The following is a 19,659-nucleotide window of genomic DNA, read 5'->3' as shown; positions in this document are numbered from 1 at the left end:
ATATAAGTTTTCCATCTTCACAGAAGGTTATCAACAGAAATGAGTCTCTGGTTTTTTTCTTCATCCTCTGTTAGATGTGAAAGGCGGGAGCCTCAAGCTTCCTGTTCACTCTCTAATACTTTATGTCACTCCTCTGGGTGGATGAGGACAGTTGGAGTTGCCATTTTGTGTATACTCTGAGAGAAACTAGATTTGTGAAAAGTTCACAGCTAACATCCCCAAGAATAATTGATATTTGTAAACATTTTTCCAACAAAACATTTATTATTTAAAAAAAACCCTGACACTGTTTGTCAACCACGTAATCCAAATAGCAATATTCTCAGTGAGCCTAAGGAATCCATGAGTGAAATTGTGCAGAAAAAACAACGAACAAAAATGGCCACTCTGCTGAAAGATGAGTGTTTTCCCTGTGCAAAATCCTTTCTCTTGCTGTTGGCCAGAATAGGAATTGATATGATGCTATCAGAAAAGTGGTTTGATGCATGTCAAAATCCTGTGTTCTTTTTCACCAGCAAAAGTTAACCCAATATGAAAGGTGTTGGACGACAACTCTCTAGCTAGCATGGTCAGTGGTCTGGGGTGATGGGATCCAACAACATCTGGAGGGCTAGAGGTTTCCTATCCCTGCATTATAGAGTTGTCACACAGCCTAGCTACTTTGATCTCGAGAGCAGCTTGGGAGATGTGGTACTGAACTTTAAACACCAGGGGGAATATGTGATCCTCCTTCTAATGCAGACATACAGTATGTTAGAAATGGGCCCCTTTTCAAACACTAGCTTTTAAAGTGTACCCAGTGATAAGGCTTTTACAGCATACTCTCCTGAGAAACACTGCCCCAGCCCAGCAGTCTGATGTTGTATGTGTGTGTGCACGCACACAGTAAATAGTTAATTTCATTAGGAATTGCTTCTCTTTGAATATTTGCAAGCAGGTATCTCTCTTCCCTGGTCTCCTTTCCTCCCCCCCCCCCCCAACCTAATAGAAACAGAGCATTGTCATAATTGTCCATTTGGGAATGGAGCCCTGTAGAGACTTCCCTGGGAAGAGGGGAGGAGGCTGCTGTTTAGTGCCTTTGTAGAGCACAGAACTCTCCATAGCATTTACTCATTAGCTTCTACCCTGCTTTTTCTGACACTCAGCTTTGCGCTCAGGGGAAGTTCATTTAAAAAGGGAAGCCATTAATGAGAGCTTGCTAGCCTCCCTACTGAGAGCTCTCTCTTGCTGCATAGATATTGTTAACCCTGTAGCACCAGGACTTGCAACATCTGTTAGGTGTTGCTAACAGACACTCCCAGGAACTGTACAAGGGAAGTCAGCATCTAATATTTCCTATAGCAGTATCCCAAGTATGTTGAGGAATTAGATTAGCTCAGAGAACAAGCCCCCCTGAAAAAAATATATTTCCCAATAAGATTTGATGCCTAAGAAGAAATGGTGTTGAAATTTCCCTAGCTAAATAGTAGATCATAAAATAATAGAACAGTAGAGTTCAAAGGAACCCCAAGGGTCATTGAGTCCAACACCCTGCAATGCAGGAATACCGACAATGGCACGTAATGCAGTGGTGCTGGTGCTAGTACTAAAGGAGCTTGCAGATGTAATCTCAGAACCTCTGTCTATAATCTTGGGGAACAGTTAAAATAAAACCATTTTGCTTTCTGTAAATGAAGGGGCTATGTGTGTTTCAAAAGATCAAATCAACTTTAATACCAGCAAGATAATGCTCCTCCAAAACTAGGGCTGTTGCCTCATTTTAAAAAGTTGATTAATTGTATAAGTTTAAGATTCATTATGGTGCTGGAGGAGACTCTTGAGAGTCCCATGGACTGCAAGAAGATCAAACCTATCCATTCTTAAGGAAATCAGCCCTGAGTGCTCACTGGAAGGACAGATCATGAAGCTGAGGCTCCAATACTTTGGCCACCTCATGAGAAGAGAAGACTCCCTGAAAAAGACCCTGATGTTGGGAAAGATGGAGGGCACAAGGAAAAGGGGACGACAGAGGACAAGATGGTTGGACAGTGTTCTCCTACCAGCATGAGTTTGACTAAACTGCGGGAGGCAGTGGAAGACAGAAGTGCCTGGCGTGCTCTGGTCCATGGGGTCACGAAGAGTCGGACACGACTAAACAACTAAACAACAACAACAAGATTCATCAATTAAATGTTCATATGGATAAGAACAAAAGATCTGAATTCTGAAGCAAGAAGCATACTGCCTTTGTTTTTAGGTGTCTTAGCCTGGCATCTTAGCAGGCATCATCTTAGAAGAAGCATTCTCTCCTAAGGAAGAGAAAAATGAGAGATGCCTCTTTTAAGATGGTGCTTGCCATTCAGCATTCCCTAAATACTAGTACAGTTGTACCTTGGAAGTCAAACGGAATCCGTTCCGGAAGTCCGTTCAACTTCCAAAACGTTCGAAAACCAAAGCGCGGCTTCTGGTTGACTGCAAGAAGCTCCTGCAGCCAATCGGAAACCCCGTCAGACATTCGGCTTCCAAAAATAGTTCGCAAACTGGAACACTCACTTCCGAGTTTGTGGCGTTCAGGAGCCAAAATGTTCGGGAACTGAGCTGTTTGACTTCCAAGGTATGACTGTATTCTTGTAAATACTTGTGAAAAAACCTTCCTATCCAGTTAATTTGGGGGGAGCTCTAGGATGAATAAAAGTTTTGAAACTGATCAATCTATTAAATGCTGCAGTGCAATCTAAAACAACATTTAATCTGTACCTAAGTACTTGAAATTCAAGGGGACTTTACAGTAAGAAAGTGTTCTCACTTTACTAGAGTTCTTCATGCCCGTAAATGGACACTTAAACACTTGATCGCATCTGCAAGTTTATTTGGAAGCAAGTTATCATTAATTTTAGTAGACTTTACTTCCAAGTACAGTTGTACCTTGGTTGTTGAATGCCTTGCGACTCAAATGTTTTGGCTCCTGAACTCCGCAAACCCAGAAATAAGTGTCCCGGTTTGCGAACTTTTTGGGGAAGCAGAATGTCCAGTGCAGCTTCGGAGGCTTCTGATTGAGTGAAGAAAGCTCCTGCAGCCAATCGGAAGCTGCGCCTTGGTTTTCGAACATTTTCAGAAGTCAAACGCACTTCCGGAACTGATTTCATTCGACAACCAAGATACAACTGTATATGTGCTCAGGACTGAAGCCTATTTCTTCCCCTAAGCATGCTTGGCACCACATTGAGCTCAGTAGGGCTTTCAAGGAAATGTGAAAATAATTGCAACCATCCATGTTTTGGGAGGTGGGGTGCGCCTGGAGGAATCACTCGGGGGGGGGGGGGAATCCTCCTTGGAGTAGATGGCATACTGTTTAGTTTAATTTTCATGCTTAGATGTATCTTCACAATGCCCAGACTCAGTGAGGCAAGTACAGTATGTAGTGTCTCCAGTCTCGGTATGTGAAGCCTGGTAAGAATGAAACTCATTATTATCTACTTGCCTCAAAAAAGAAGCTCATCAAATGTTTTTATTCATAGAAAGTAAACTCTTACAAATTTAGGGGAGATGTATCAAAAGAGGATATACTACTGCTACACAATATATCAATTTGTTTATATCCTGTTTGCTGATAAACAACATAGAAGAAACCTCTCCATCTGCTACATGAGAGTACTGACATAAGCACCTTGCTGTAACAGTCTAAATATATTAAATCTTCTATGAACTTCTTTCATACTTGCAGGCTGTCGCCTTATGGGTACAAGTTTTCAACTAAATAAACCACTACCTTAGACTCTTATACTTTGGGACCCTTTCTTCCATTACGCTAAGTGTGCTGTTGCCATTTCCATTTTCCACTTTGAATACAGGAGGTCATAGTGAATACAGGAGGCACTAGTGTGTAGTTACTTCCCATTTCATTTTTGTACAGCTGTATGGTGTAGCTTAACTGTGCTTGTATCAGGACCCCATAAATGACTTTTGCATTCTGAGAACAGGACCTCAGTCCTGCTGCATGGAAGGGCAGTCCGTGATTTGCAATGGATCGCTTGTCAAAACAGTGATGGGGAACCTCAGACCTGGAGGCCAAATGTGGCCCTCTCTAGTTTTGGGGACTGAAATAACCCTCTCTCTTTTTTCAGAAACATGTATCATTTCAGATTTAATCTATGAATTTGGCAATTCATACTGATGTTTATCTGTGATAGGTTTTTGTATTTTTATCTCCTCGTGTGATGCTTATTCTGCGCTCTTCTTCTTTATTGAAGCTAGTGTTCCTCACCCTGAGATTTTTAGATTAAAGGTGGTATGTAAATATTTTAAATAAATAAATAAAACAATCAATTAATTCAGTAAATCTCATAATTCATCAGGCATGATTTATTTTAATTGAGTAACACCCCCAGTTTTCCTGGAGGACTGGTTTCAAACTTCCTTGCTTAAGTGACTGAACAAAAGCTCTGTGAAGATTTTTTAACATGTATTGTATTTTTGCCACAAACTTCATTCACCAAAAATTGTCACCTACTTACTGTCTTTGGTAGTTCTTGCCATGTTGATTCTTTTTCTCAAGCAATAAGTTCCTAAGCCTCAGTGGTCCAACTCATGAGTTAATTTTGCAAAGATATGTAAATTCCCTTCTGCGCTTGAGTTTTTTGGGCATGCAAATCACATTTGCAAGCTACATTATTGCAAGAATGAAGCATTAGAACAGGCATAGGCAAACTCGGCCCTCCAGATGTTTTGGGACTACAGCTCCCATCATCCCTGACCACTGGTCCTGTTAGCTAGGTATGATGGGAGTTGTAGTCCCAAAAAACGTCTGGAGGGCCAAGTTGGCCTGGGCCTGCATTAGAGGCATCTTTTGTGAGTTAAAACTTTTATCCTACCACTTTAGCAGCTGGGATTTTAAGAGAGATGCCCGCAATTGCCAAATATTGTATTAAAGCCATGAGCATCATTACCTACGTTGAGTATCCTCTTGAATCATAGAATTGTAGAGTTGGAAGGGATCCCCAAGGATCATCTAGTCTAACCCCCTGAAATACAGGAGTACAGAAGTGTCATAATAGCAACATCTTATATTTCTTCCCTGAAGCTCAGGGAGTTGTCCCATTTTTTCCCCACTGAGAGGTGGCAGTTTTCTCAAGGCCACCCCAATGATCTCCATGCTTGAATGTGGATGTGAACTGCTCCTTAACTGCATCCAAAAGCCATTCTTGATATAGTTTTGGCCTGGAGCATCTAAAAAAAAAAAAGGGGGGGGGGGTTGTAACTCAACTGCCCAGAGCATCTGCTATGTTATTATCTGACCTCGGTTCTCTTCATGCTAGAATTTGAAAGGCAATTGAGAGAAATTACTCCTTCTCTAGAGTGTTGAGATAGTTACATTTGTCCCCATTTTGCTGAAGAAAACTGAGTAATCACTTTCTTCAAGCCAGTATTTTCTTTGGGCACTGGAGGGATTGTTTTCTGCCACATCAACCTCCTTGTAGGCTAAGATCTTACTCAGAGGCAGACCCCCTTTAGGTAGCTCCCCCACCCCCACCCCTTTGAGGTGATGTGAGTGGCAACAAGGGACAGGGCCTTCTTGGTTGTAGCACCTTGCTTGCAGACCTCTCTCCCAAGGGTGTCTCACCTGGCAAATGTCTGTTAGGTGCCTGGCAAAGGCAGTTTTATTTGCCCAGGCTCCAGTTGATCTCAGGTGTATTTTCATTTCTGCTGTGGTTGTTTTTAGAGCTGCCCCTTACTGTTGTCAGCTACTGCATATTGGTTATTTTACTGTGCTTTTTGACCTATTGTCACAGTAAACTGCCCTGTGATCCTCAGAGGAAGGGCAACATATTTAATAATAATAATAATAATAATAATAATAATAATAATAATAATAATACTGTAAACTGCCCTGGAAATGTTGAAAGGTGGACCAAGCATTTATTTAATATTTAAATAATATTTTAACAAATGCACTTTCCCCTTCTTCTTCTCTTGGGCTGTCACAGAACTCTTGGGCTTCCTTTCCTTTAAGCTGACATAAGAATGGGCCTGGAGCTGTATCAGCCATGGAGAACCCCTTGGGTGTACAAGGATTGTGCTTGATCCTTTGGAAAAGTCATTTGACGTTTCACACTTTCACAGATGAATGCATAAGTATGTAACAATCATGGCTATGAAGACTTCGGTCCCTCTTTTTACTTCGGTTTATGACATCCTGTGTTAGGTTTTCTAGTTATACATCAGCAGAGCAGCAGTAAGGCAGCTTCCCCCTCCTGTATCTGATACAGCAGTGTGGTGAGTAGAGCTAGCAATCAGTCCAGAAAGAGATGGGCTAATATATGCTTCTTATGTGACATATGACATGCTTCTTGCACTAAAACTGCATTGTGACCTCTGCCCCACCCCTTAAGATGGTATTGTATAGTCTCTTCTTTTTCTTAAACGTCAGTATACAGTGGTACCTCGGGTTAAGAACTTAATTCGTTCTGGATGTCAGTTCTTAACCTGAAACTGTTCTTAACCTGAGGCACCACTTTAGCTAATGGGGCCTCCCGCTGCTGCTGCGCTGCCGCTGTGTGATTTCTGTTCTCATCCTGAAGCAAAGTTCTTAACCCGTGATATTATTTCTGGGTTAGCAGAGTCTGTAACCTGAAGCGTCTGTAACCCAAGGTACCACTGTATTCTAAATTACTAAGTGCTGCCTGTGTGCAAAGCATTTTGGAATGAATGAATGAATGGTTTCACTGTCTGTAGGGCAGTTTCTGGATTTAACACTCCAACTGTCATTATTTCCCAGCTGAGTTATTCTGCATACTATGGGAGGAAATTTCATGAATATCTCGTAATTAAAGTATGGGAAGAAGCAAGTCTCCAAGCCCCAAGTTTTTCTCTGCCAAATGATTCTATATAAGGGCAACTCCATACTTCCTGCAGCAAATGTGCTTACTGCATTTACAGCAAGAGTATTTAACATAGCAAATACACAGTGAGTGCACAGCAAACACCTATGTACATGCGCCTGGTGTTCTTGTCGTGGTTTGGCTTCCCAGACACAAGGGCTTGTTTCGTTTCATTTTAGATGCGTGTAAAAGTGAGTTGGTCACCCAACAGTAGTCCTCCTAATTGTGAGCACAGTTGCTGAGTGCTAACGGTCCAGAGTCAGAGCAGAGCCACTGAGAAACAATGGGGGGAATTGGCATAACTGGGAAAGCTGCAATGCTAGCTTAGCAGCTGGTGTGTTGCTGCTACTTACTAGGAGGGAGAAGAGATGGGGAGGCCAGTGTGGTGCAGTCACAATGGCTGAAGTGTCCACACTGTGCCAACCTCCTCACAGCCTCTCTCTCTCCTGGTAAGTGTCAGAAACACGGCTGCTCTGGTGTTCGCTTTGCTGCTCTTTTCCACCAGGCTATCCACTTCTATAGTCAGCAGAGCCTCAAAAGTTTGCACAGGTAAAGATAAAGGGACCCCTGACCATTAGGTCCAGTCTTGACTGACTCTGGGGTTGCGGCGCTCATCTTGCTTTATTGGCCGAGGGAGCCGGCATACAGCTTCCGGGTCATGTTGCCAGCATGACTAAGCCACTTCTGGCGAACCAGAGCAGCACACGGAAACGCCGTTTACCTTCCCGCCGGAGTGGTACCTATTTATCTACTTGCACTTTGACGTGCTTTCAAACTGCTAGGTTGACAAGAGCAGGGACCGAGCAATGGGAGCTCACCCCATTGCGGGGATTCGAACCGCCGACCTTCTGATCAGCAAGTCCTAGGCTCTGTGGTTTAACCCACAGTGCCACCCACATCCCATTGCACAGGCACCACCCGCTCTTTCTTACCCCACAAATATCTCAGTGGGGATGGAGCATGTTCAGTAGCCACATAATGTTCAGTATCACTTGGAAAAGAAAAATAGGAATTGGGGGAGAGGGGTGGGGAGGTTTCCTTCTTTGAGGAATGCCTTTCTGGAACCCTGAACAGGATAACGCATGTTAGATGGGACGCTACTGTTGTGGAAATAGGGAGGGGTACAATTTACCTTCCTCAGTATACTGCAACATTTTGCAGCAGTTGACATTTCTATTTTGTTTTTGTTACGGGAAATGCTGGTATAAAATAGCATAGCCAGCACACTTCCAGCATGAGCTAAAGAGCTCCCACCCACAGTTACTCTCTCTTACAAGGGCTGAAAATAGCTGTCAGTTGAGTATCTTAATATTTGCATGTTACAGTATGAATGATTTTAAAAATTAGAGTGCTCAGCATTGTGGTTAACCATATTTGGTTAGTCTGCCCTTTTAGGCTGCTTTCCAAATTACATATTATTCCTCTGTTACACAGTGGAGAAGAAAGCATTATCTTCATTAAATATTAAAATGTATTCCTGTATGATGATCCTGTAATATGTATTTTATTTAGTTAAGAGGAAGATTGTAGTGAACTTTGATAGATCTGCTTTTTGTTGGGAGGGGGGCAAAAGGAAAACTAAAGCTTGTTGAAAGCTGCTTTCATCTACATGTTTTAAAAATGTGTCCAGCGTATTCACAAATTAATTGCAGCAAAAATAAACTATCTTATTGATTTAATGCCTGCATGTGTGTTTCACATCTTCCACTTTCACAAAGTAAAGGTGTGACTCGTAAGATTCTTCTTGACTCCTTTCCCATAATTCCATTGTTCAAGTTTGAGGCAGTACTGTATAGCACAAACATTGTGCAAAATGAGACCTGGAAAATGTCCATATTTGTGCTGAGGAAGCAGAAATGCAAATCTACTTCTATAAAATTTATCAGCTTCCCTTCCATCTGCAGTTCCATCTGTATGTACATTCCACATGAGAAGATATCAAGGGCTCAACTTAAACGAGTTGTATCAAGTGCAATAGCTGTTCCCAGCTTGCACGGGAAATCACTCAGGGAAATAATTTTTGTTGTCATCATGATGGAGTAGAATATCATTCAATGGCACTTTGCTTTGACTACCGTGGGTGGGACTGTTTGTCACTCTTCACTCAGGTAACTGAAGCAGCAACAGTGGCACAGTACCCTGATTAGAACCAAGTAATAAAACTAAAGTGTTTTCCTAAAGGTCCAATATGGTTGTCTGCACTACTTGATAGATATGTCATAAGCAAAGCTTATGACTGAGTGCAAGGTCTCTTTAAGCAGAGAAACGACTGGATGGGAAGGAAATGAGGCAATGAAGAAAGTGACCTTTTGCAGTTGCAAAAGTGGGTCAGTGCAATTCTACTGAAGCAGAAGTGGGTCAGTGCAGGTGTCTTCCCAAGAGAGCAGGATTCTCTTGAGTCCCCTTTAAGGGATGTGTATGCAACGCTTTTTAAAAGTTTGGCCAATAAAATACTTCTGAATCAAAAGTGTGTGTGTGTGTGTGTGTGTGTGTGAAACTAGAATTGTTTGCATGCTCTCTTGCCATCCACCCCTGACACGTTGTGTGTATGTGTGTGAAGATAGAATTAATAAAATAAAAAGTTGCTAGTTGGCCCCTGAGTAATATAGCTCTATTGTGTCTTTCTTGTTCTGCAAGGACTGTCTGAACGCTGAACTTAGCTGGGGTCAGTAAGTGTGTTTGTGTTTGTGTCTCACTCACTCACTCACTCATTTCATTCCCCGCCCCCTTAGAGGTAGCCGCCCCCATAGCAGCCGTAGGAGGAAGTGCCTGTTGGTTATTTTAAAAAGGGCTGTCATGATTTGCAGCATGGGGAGGAGGCAGTGGGATAAACAGAGACCTCTCTCTCCAAACTAGGACTGAATCTCTTCAGGGCTGGCAGCCTCTCTTCCTCCTGCAGCTGCTACCCAGGCTCCTCTTCACCTGCAAGAATTCTCCCTTCAGCTTCGGATCAGGTCACAAAGGCTCTGCCCGTCCCCTCCTCTTCCTCCCCCACCCCGTGTTTAACCGTTCTCTGCTTAGGGTTTGCCATTCAGGGTGAGGAAGTGAGGCGCTTTTGAGAGCGGGAAGGGAAATGCTGGATCTGTGTGTGAAATAGCCTCACCCTGTGACTCTGGAGACATGGCAAGGAAATTTAGCCATGGCAGGAGAGCAGGATGAGATCCTTTGCCGGGTGGGTTAAACATTGTTGGAAGCTGCTCAACAGTAGTTTCAGAAGCTTCCGGAGGGAGTGTTATTGTGGGTCAGTTCTGTGTCGTTTGTAACCATAGGTTTGAGGGGATTCGCAGTTAGGGCCGCCTTTGTTTCCAGCTTGGGGGGAGAGTTTTTCATCTTCTCTCTGCTTTGTTATGAACCTGGCCTTGAAAGAGAGAGAGTTTCCTGAGACTGGAGGTTCAAAGTGACTTCATTTTTATTTTATTGCAACAAACTTGAGGCCAATTTACTAGTTGTGTTTGGATCTCGTGTAGCCTTCAAAGGTTGCCTTTAATATGTTGGAATGTGCTGAGCTTGGTTTCACGAGGCGGGGGGACAGAAGTTAGCACAGGGCAGTGTGCTTTTGCGTTTACCCCTTGGGTTTTTATTTTCACACGTGAGGTGTTTGTATGCACCTGCATCCATGTTGGAGAACCTGAGTTATCTGGTTAGGAGAAAACAATTAAACTGACATTGTGCTGTACCTTATCAATTTTTTAGTGCTCCTTGTGGGGGTTGATTCACACAGACATCTCACTGCAAAGAAACGAGGACCGAATGTTAAGTAACCCATAAGAACTTCACCATCTTTAAAAAAATGTCTTTTGAACCAGATGGTAGTGTGACTGGCAAGTGGATGAGATGGTGTGGACAGCTGCAGCAGTAATAGGACAGGCTTGTCTGCTTAATGCAGCCTCACTGGGTATTTGCTGAATAATGCAGGTTGGCAAGAGGGTGTCAGAGGTCCTGTGTGGTTTATTGAGCAGGGTCCCCAGCAGTTTTTTCAGAGTTTGCATCTGGGTCTCTGTCCCGAATCATAGGGGAGACAGTGGTGGCCTTTTCTTTTTATCAGTAGATCACAGACCAGGGACTGTAGCAGGGCCTTGTTTTTCCCCTGTTCAGATTCTATGCTGGAAAAAAATATGAAAGAAACTCCTTAAAAAATTCCTCCCCATCTTCTGTTCTGTCAAGGGATTTGTGAACCAACAGCTGCTTTCCTTGCACAGACCAGTTGTAAAGAGCAAGTCCCTCTGGCGAAGCTCGTCTAAATTTACTTGTGTGAGACAAGGGTTCTGTATTCCCAAAGCGGAGCTCCCACAGGTTAACTTCCTTGTAGCCAAACTATTTAGCACTGTACCCATAGTTTCCAAGGCTGCCTTCTGCCTTTTAACATTATGCCTGAAATTTTCCAGACTGGGCTTAGGTATCTTAAGAATGCTTTCGTCTTCTCAAGGTACTGTGTGCTATGGCAAAATGTGAAGATGTTATACAAGAAGTAGTTTCAAACTATACCCTGTTTAAAGCATGCCATCTGGCAATCTATATGTAGAGTGGCAAACGGTTTGTGTCATGCAATTCTCTCCATGGCTTGGATGAAGTGACTTTCCTCCATGCCACAGCAAACCTGAAGGTTTAGAGTAGTGGCGAAAATGGTCTGTTCTGAATGTTGAGCTGTCGCTTTCTAAATGGTGGAAGCCAACATGTGGAGTGACTTAAAATGGCCCCTATATGGCAACCATAAACATGTACGCATGCCATAGGAAAGGACTAGACCAACAGAGGGTACCTGCTGACCAAACAAAGAGCAAGGTGTTTATGAACCCCAACTGCTGACATTTTTACTAGGTAAACTAATAATGTCATTCACCTTCCTAGTCAACAGGTGATTTGGGTTTTCACAGCACTTGACCTAGCCTAAGAACCTAGAATAGCCAATATCTGTATTCTCAGTTGCTACATTATTTTCCTGCACGATGCAGGGTGTTTAATGAGTTTTGCCATCATAACCAATTGCTCCAAGGTTGGTTAATAATAACGTTTTGTTCCAACCAGCAGTCAAGGCTTCACAGTTGAGGAGCAGATGTGCCCAGGCAGTCATACATGTATAAATTTACTTATTGCATATTTGAAAGAGATGGTAATATTAAAGCATGGAACAGCTCTATTTTTACATAATTTGAAAATACGTCAGCCCAAAGGGAGAGGTCTCTTTCCTCTTGGGCAGGCTGGATTTCTTTTATGACTGTAATGCTTGACATTTCTGTGATGACCTTTTGGTTTTGAACCAAAAAAAAAAACATGTCTGAATGTCAAGGTGGGAGGGGGCACTATAAAAGATGTTACCATAGTTCCAGTTTAAAGTTTAGTAGGCTAATACTTCTGGCAAGGAAAATGTCAGAATAATGTACGCTGAGGATGTACATCAAACACAAGTAGGCAGTTAAGGGTTGAGAACACCACACATTCCTTTATTATTATTCCTGAGGGTGTTCCTTTACAGTTTTGGATTCTTATGTTTTCTGTCATTCAGATATATCTCAAATGGATCCCCCGTAAGTTATATTTTGTCTTTGGAGGGTTATGCCCTTAAAAAAATACCAAAGTACTCTGTGCCATCCCTTTAGAACCTTGGGAATAGTGGGGTCTCTCTGTTCAGTTCTTGTGAGCTGAGGTACATGAATATTAAATGGTGCTGAGAGACTATGTTTTTCACTTCAGATTTTGGGGTGAAAAGCTGGATGGGGATTGTTCTTTCTTTGTGCTGTTTTACTGCTATTCACAGCCCTCATCAGCTGCTATTTTGGCACCACTCTTAAAAAATCTAACTCCTTCCTTCAAATTTAAGAAACAGTGAAGTTTTCACAAAGCCAGTCAGCTGGCTTGTTATGATTTAAGAAAAACAACAACAACAACAACAACAACAATAATAATATAATATTATTATTATTATTTCTACCCTGCCCATCTGGCTGGGTTTCCTCAGCCACTTTGGGCGGCTTTCAACAGAACATTAAAAACAGAATAAAACTTCAAACATTTAAAAAACTTCCCTAAACAGGGAAAGAGCAGAGTGTATATTTTTAAGTAAATAAAATAAATAACTTATAATCTAGCCAAAACTAATTGACTAAATGATGACTTAACTTGTCTTTGTGAAGCAGAGCATCTTTAAATGATGCTGAAGAAGCAGACAATTGGGGCTGCAATGCAATCAAGCTACAAAATATATGGAGAGGCGAGTGCTGAAGGGAGATCATGTATCTGCTTATAGCGCACCCAGTGTTGTGGCCAGTCGGTTTGGGAAGTGGGTGGTTGTGTGTGTTTGTATGGAGGATTGAAGATTTCTAGCACCTTTTGCACTCCCCCCCCCCCAAAAAAAAAACCCCCAAGGCAAATGGGGATTGCACTGCTTCAGTGGGAGAATATATTTACAAAACACACACATGCACACTTCCCGTCATTTCAGCTCAGTATGCATCACTTCAGCCATTTGGGCATATCAGAAGTTTTTAATGAGAGTAACGAGGAACGACTGTAGCAGAGTGGTAACATAAGAACAGGCCAATGGGCCATCTAGTCCAGCGTCCTTTTCAATAGTAGCCAACTAGATGCCTTTGGGAAGCCCATTAGCTCTCGCTTCCTGCAGCTCCAGCAACTGTTATTCAGAAGCAGACTGGCATTCAGAAGACCCAGGTTCAATCCTTGGCATCTCCAAGCACCATGAGGAGAGAATACTATCTGAAACCCCTGCTGCTGCCGCCAGTTGATATAGGCAGCACTGAGCTTAGATGGACCAATGTTCTGACTCAGTATAAGGCAGCTTTCCTATGTTCCTGTGAGCTAAATATGAAAGTTGCACCATTTGACCTTCCATCTTGTTGCAGATATGGGGCGCTGGGCTATAGTTATTTAGCATTTCCCATTTCATATCTGGATGTGTTGAGAGCAACTCCTTCTTTCTTGCTTCTCATGTTCCTTCCTGCCATTTAAAACAAGATGCCGGGATGGGCCCTGGTGAGTAGTAGGTCCAGTTCAGCCCACAAGGGCCCATTTTCCATGAACGCACTATGCAGCATTGCTTTGCTTGTCTCTTCTGCTTAGAGTGCAGCCTTCTAACAGTTTATTTTAGTGTAAATAGCATTGTTTAAACATGGCAGTGAATGCATTTTACGGCATGTTTTCCCCAGTCTAGATGGTTATCTATGTGATGTTTGTGTGTGCATGAATGTGAAGAATGTCTTCCTTTCTGCCAGATTTGGGTAACTAAGTAGTAAGACTATATATCCTGCTGCTGCTGCGCATTAGGCTTGATACACGGATAAGGAACAAAGCTGTGGAACCAGGAGTCTGCCATCCCTTGCCTGCTGTGACTGTGTGCGTCTGGTTCTGCATCCCTGGCAAAAGCTTATTAGCATCAGCATAACATTAAGATTGAAGAGATATGGTTACTGGGCAGACTGGAGCCAGCAAACACAAAATGATATTAAGAAGAGCTATCTGCAACTCTTTGAGATAGTATTATCTCATGGCTTCAACTTGCAGAGCAGAAGGTGGTTCTACATTAAATTTCGGAAGTACAGAACTTTCATTGGACAGGGGAGTTGGTAATTTTACACACACACACACACACACACACACACACACACACACACATTTTAGTGAAGACTGGATTATGGCATTCTGCTTGGCAGGACAGAAATGAAATAGCTTTATGGATTATGCTTCCCTGCCCTGTCGGATTTGATAGCTGGCTGTGTCTTGAACAGAGCTTGGGAAGGGAGATGGTTGGTAGCCTCTTGTAAACTGTTCAAATCAGGCCTCCACAACTCCAGTTATTTTGGACTACACTTCTCAGCATTCCTGACAATCGACCATTCTGCCTTGGGTTGACGAAAGGTATGATTTAAATATTTTGGAGGGCATCAGGTTGGAGAAGGCTGCTCTAAGTTTTATGATAGGACTCTGGGGTATAGATAAATGTAAGTATAAAACAGGAAGGCTGCAAAATATTTTCACCGCCTTATCAAAAGTCTGCAAGTCCAGAAATTCTGTCACTCCTTCAGGCACAAAGATGGAAAGGTAAGGGGGAGTTACGGTATTTCAGAATAAGGTCAATGTCTCTCCTTTGGGTAGCTTTGTTAACCCACCCACCCCAGTTAATAAACCATCTCTGTATTATTTGTTTTTGTTAGTTATACAGGCTTACAAATTTGCTTGTCTGATCAAAACCACAGGGTTGGAAGATCCTCAGAAAGGCACCGAGTCAGACTATCAGATACGTTTTTCTGTACCCAGTAGAGATAGATGGCTCTGGGGTGGGGGGATGCAAGAAAAGATTCCACAGCCTGCCTAGGCAATTTGCTCCATTGTTGTGCCATATGTTTAAAGATTATATGTCTTTCAAATTATAGATTTGAAAGACACAGACCAAAAGACATAAGTCAGTAGATATTGAGGCCATACTTTAGTCTGCTTAAGAAAATAATGGAATTTCTTTGTCCATTCAGAAGGTTTCTAGAGGAACAAAGGTTACTCCTGATGTGGTTGGATGGAGTTGCTCTGTGTGTCTTTGGGGATATGAGCTGCTTCTTTGTGGGTTCTCAATGCTGAAGTAATAAGAAAAGGGATATTTGCTAATAATGAAATGCTGGAGAAGTTGGAAGTGCTCTTTGACCCTTCCTCTAGAACTGTCTTCACTGACCTCTTCATGCTGATGCACTCCATAAGTACTTTAGGACTTGTTAGAACAGGACACGTGTGAGTTAAGTGTGCCTGCACATCAAATTTAAACCAGTTTCAAATTCATTTAATGGTCATAATGGTGCTCAGCCCAGGCATTATCGTTCTGAGATGAGGATTAGTGATTTCTGAGCATTGTCACAAAAGTACAGTATCCAGAGTCCTTGGAGGAAGGGGCCATGATGGTTTCAGTGTGTAAGGTAGTTATGCCAAGCACTAAACACATAGAGCAGGGATGGAGAACCTGTGACCCTGCAGACTTGGTTGGCCTCCAACTCCCATCGGACCTATTCAGCATGGATGTTGGGAGCTGTAGTCCAGTAGCATCTGGAGGGCTGCAGGTTCCCCCTCTCTGGCATAGAGGCTGCTTGCACATTCATTCCAAGAGACCTGCACATGTAACTGGAGAATTATTTCTGTGACTACCCTGTGACTGCCTGGCCAGGTGTCACGGTGCCGTCAGGCAAGGAATGCCCAGTGTAAAGAATTGACTTTTTACTGTCAAAAGTACACTCCCAGTTTAGGAAAAATCATGTCCGTCATTCCTCTGTCTCTCAGCTGCTTCTAGGTGTACACTTGATGAGGCAGTTGCTGCAACAGAGAGGTCCAGCTTATGCTGCACACAGGCAGGCGAAGATTCTGCTTGCATGCAACCCACTTCTGCTCCTCTCACCTCTGGTCCTGGGAGACAGTGCAGCAAGAGAGGTGGGGGCAGGAGGAGGAGGAGGTGTGGAAGCCCTTTCCTCTACACTAGCCAGACCTCTCGCTCCCTCTTGCACTTGTCCTTCACTCTCCAATCCTGCAGCTTCTTCTGCCTCAGACTCTCATCTTCCAGCTGTTACAGGCTCCCCTAGACCACTGATCCCGTCTTCCAAGACAGTCGCCAACCCCAGCTCTCTTGGTTCCCACTCCTCAGTATCCAGTCTCATTGTCCAGCCAGTCCCTGCCGCCAGGGCAAGTCTTGTTTAGCAGCAGAAGAGAACAGAAATCCTCCATTGGTAGAGGCAGTTGGCTGTTGTTAGAATGCTTCTGTTATCCCATTTATTGCCAATACTGCTTTCCTCAGTAGCAAGTCTCTGAGTGTGAGCAGACACACCTGCTCCTCGAGCAGGCCTTGGCACTTGGTTGTGGTTCTTCAGCGAGCCCTAAAATAAGACTTGGCTGCTGCTCGCGCACAGCCAGCTTGGTTCTCTCACCCCACAAGGCTGTTACGTACGTGCAAGCTTGGCTCTTAAGGCCAGGCACTCAAACTGCGGAGGCTTCTGTGATAACTGCCTGTGTACTTCAGAGTTCTTGGCAGCTTAACAAGCACATCCTTTCTGGTTAAAAGGCAGTTGGTGGGGGGGGGAGAGAGAGAGAACTTCTGTTCAGGCAAATGTTGAGTGTCCCTCTCCGATAACTGAGAACTCGAGTGCCTCAGATGATTCAAGAGGCTTTGCATCTCAAGGATCATCCCCTGCATGTTTCTGGTGCCAGGTGGGTGCATGTGGTGTATGATTCATATGCCACGTTTACTGGGAAATGAAAGGGGAAACTGGGCCGGGCCAGCTAACTCTGTCAAGTCAGGGGAAGACCCTGTGAGAAATGCACACCCTCCTTCTTCTCAAGCCACTGTGGCTTTCGGTCATGCTGCTCAACCACAAATGGCCCATCTAATCTGGTGCGCTGCATCTAGCGGAGCGTAGGCCCTGGCAACTATCATAGCAAGGAAAGCCCTCCTCCTTTCCGCATGCCTTTGGCGAGCTCAGCATGGTCGAGTGCTGTGTGGTGCAACCGCTGCAGATCAGGAGATCTGCAGCTAGAGTGGAAAGAGGATCTCCGAGAGGGGAGGCAAAGGCAGCTTTGTATATGAGAAAGTGCATCTTGGGATGTCAGGAGGGTGTGGGTATTAAGTCGTGGGTTGACATAGCAGCCGGCACAGCAATTTCTTCAAGTAGCTCTTTATTCTGGTAAGCTGGAATAGAACTGACAGTGAACAGCTCAGCCGGCCTGTATTTATAGGCAGCCGGCTGTCACATTGTAACCATAACAGCCCAGAGTTCCCGCCTAAAATAACTGCCGCGGACCTGAGTGAAAACTATCTACAGACCTGAGTGAAAACTATATACAGTATCCCCCTGTTGGCCCAGGTTGAAACTACACTACATAACACCCCTCCCCACCGAGATAAGGCGTTAGTTACAATCGTAATGGTTTCCTTATATACAGCACTACGCGTAATGGTTCCATTAAGCACAAAAGCATATCGGTTACATTTCCCATACTTAGACCAACAGTGATACCTGTCCAACAACATAGTCCTTTAAATAAGTTGGGCGCTTGGAAACTCTGCCAGACCGCCGGGGACTGGTAGCCAAGTCCGGAGGGCCACACAGTTCTCGCTGAGGCTGTGGTGCGACCCTAGGTGGCGTTGGCACCAACTCCCCTGGATCCGCTGCTGCGGGTGGAGCCTCCGCAAGTGGAGTGGTCCGAGTCTGTTCTGAAACGGCTTGGTTCGGCTCCACGCTGGCAGTTTGCGAGGGAGGTGTAGGTGGGGCCTCGCCATCTGTACGTGTCTCTTCTGGAGCCGCAAGCGCAGTTGGGGGCACCTCGGTAGTGTCCAAGTCCCCAACCCTGCGCCTAAGCTGGTCTATGTGCCGTCGCCACAAGCGTCCGTCTTCGAGTGCCACCTGGTACGAGCGAGGTCCAGTGACTCCCACTACTGTGGCTGGCACCCAAGGGATGTCCCCCACATAGTTCCGGGCAAAGACCTGGTTTCCTGGGACAAATGACCGTGGTGCGTTGGCACAGCCTGGGGGTTCAGCCACGGCAAAGTCTGGGTGTAGCCGGTCGAGCGGTGACCTGAGGCGGCGGCCCATAAGCAGTTCAGCAGGACTCCTCCCTGTGGCCGCATGAGGGGTGATGTGTTGCACGAACAAGTATTCGGCGACCCGCTCATGCCAGTCTCCCCGGTCCAGGCGCGCCAGTGCCTCTTTTGTCGAGCGCACCATTCTTTCCGCTTGCCCGTTGCTGGATGGATGAAAGGGTGCCGTTAGGGCATGGCGGATGCCCAGTCCCAAAAGATACCGCTCAAACGTGCCTGACGTGAACTGCGGTCCGTTGTCAGAGACAAGGACATCAGGACACCCATGCGTTGCAAACAGGCCTCGCAGCACCCGGATGACAGCTTCGGTAGTGGTGGAGGGCATCAGGGCGACCTCCAGCCATTTGGAATAGGCGTCCACCACTACCATAAAAGTCCGGCCGTGAAAAGGGCCAGCCAGATCGATGTGCACCCTCGACCAGGGTGTCTTTGGCGTCTCCCAGGTGTGTCCCTTAGCTGCCGGTGGTGCAGGCCTCGACTCCTGGCACGCTTGACAGGCAGACACCCAGGCAGTGATGGCATCGTCCATATTAGGCCACCAGACGTAACACCGAGCCAACGCCTTCATTTTGACAATTCCCGGGTGGCCAACGTGCAGAGCCTCCAGGACGCGCTGACGGAGTCCCTGGGGAATCACGACGCGGTCTCCCCACAGCAGACAGCCGCGATGTGCTGAGAGTTCATGTTGTCTGGTTGCGAAGGGCTGGAACTCCGATGCAAAGGGCCCTTGTGGCCACCCCCTCCACACCCAGTTGAGCACCCGGCTGATGGTGCGATCCTGGGCAGATGCGGAGGCCACAGTGGCAGCTGATACAGGCGCTTCCGGAAGATCCTCAATCAGAAGGAGCGATGAAGCTGGAGCCGGGTCTTCCACAAATGCTGGAAGAGGGCAACGGCTGAGGGCGTCGGCATGGCCCATCGATTTCCCCGGGCGATGGATGAGCCGGTAGTGGTAGGCAGCCAGGAAAACAGTCCATCGCAGCATGCGTGGTGAGAGGACCGGTGGAGTTGGACGATCACCGGCGAGGAGGCCCAGGAGTGGCTTGTGGTCAGTGATGAGGTCAAAAGTCCTGCCATAGAGGTATTCATGGAACCTCTTCACTCCAGCCACAAGTGCCAATGCCTCCTTGTCGAGCTGGCTGTAATTCCGTTCCGTCGGAGATAGTGTCCTGGAAAAGTAGGCGAGCGGTGCTTCTCTTCCATCTGGAAAACGGTGACTAAGGACAG

At 45.0% G+C, this 19,659-nt stretch overlaps 1 protein-coding gene across 3 annotated transcripts in view; it reads left to right on the top strand.

Moving 5' to 3' along the window:
* DGKZ (diacylglycerol kinase zeta) overlaps positions 1 to 19,659 on the top strand; it is a 112,668-nt gene that overhangs the window by 32,681 nt on the left and 60,328 nt on the right. Inside the window, exon 1 of one of the 3 annotated variants that reach the window (XM_077928783.1) lies at positions 9,636 to 9,811. The exons of 1 other annotated variant lie outside the window; for it this stretch is intronic. The gene's annotated coding sequence lies outside the window, so the exon portion shown is untranslated. Of the gene's footprint in view, positions 1 to 9,635; positions 9,812 to 19,659 lie in introns of those variants that run through there. One more of the 3 variants, XM_028726992.2, reaches the window with a different exon arrangement.

The sequence above is a fragment of the Podarcis muralis genome, chromosome 1 (genome assembly GCF_964188315.1).
Source record: "Podarcis muralis chromosome 1, rPodMur119.hap1.1, whole genome shotgun sequence".
NCBI classification, from domain to species: domain Eukaryota; kingdom Metazoa; phylum Chordata; class Lepidosauria; order Squamata; family Lacertidae; genus Podarcis; species Podarcis muralis.
Note: the sequence above shows the minus strand (reverse complement) of the source record. Positions and strands in the feature narration are given on the sequence as shown.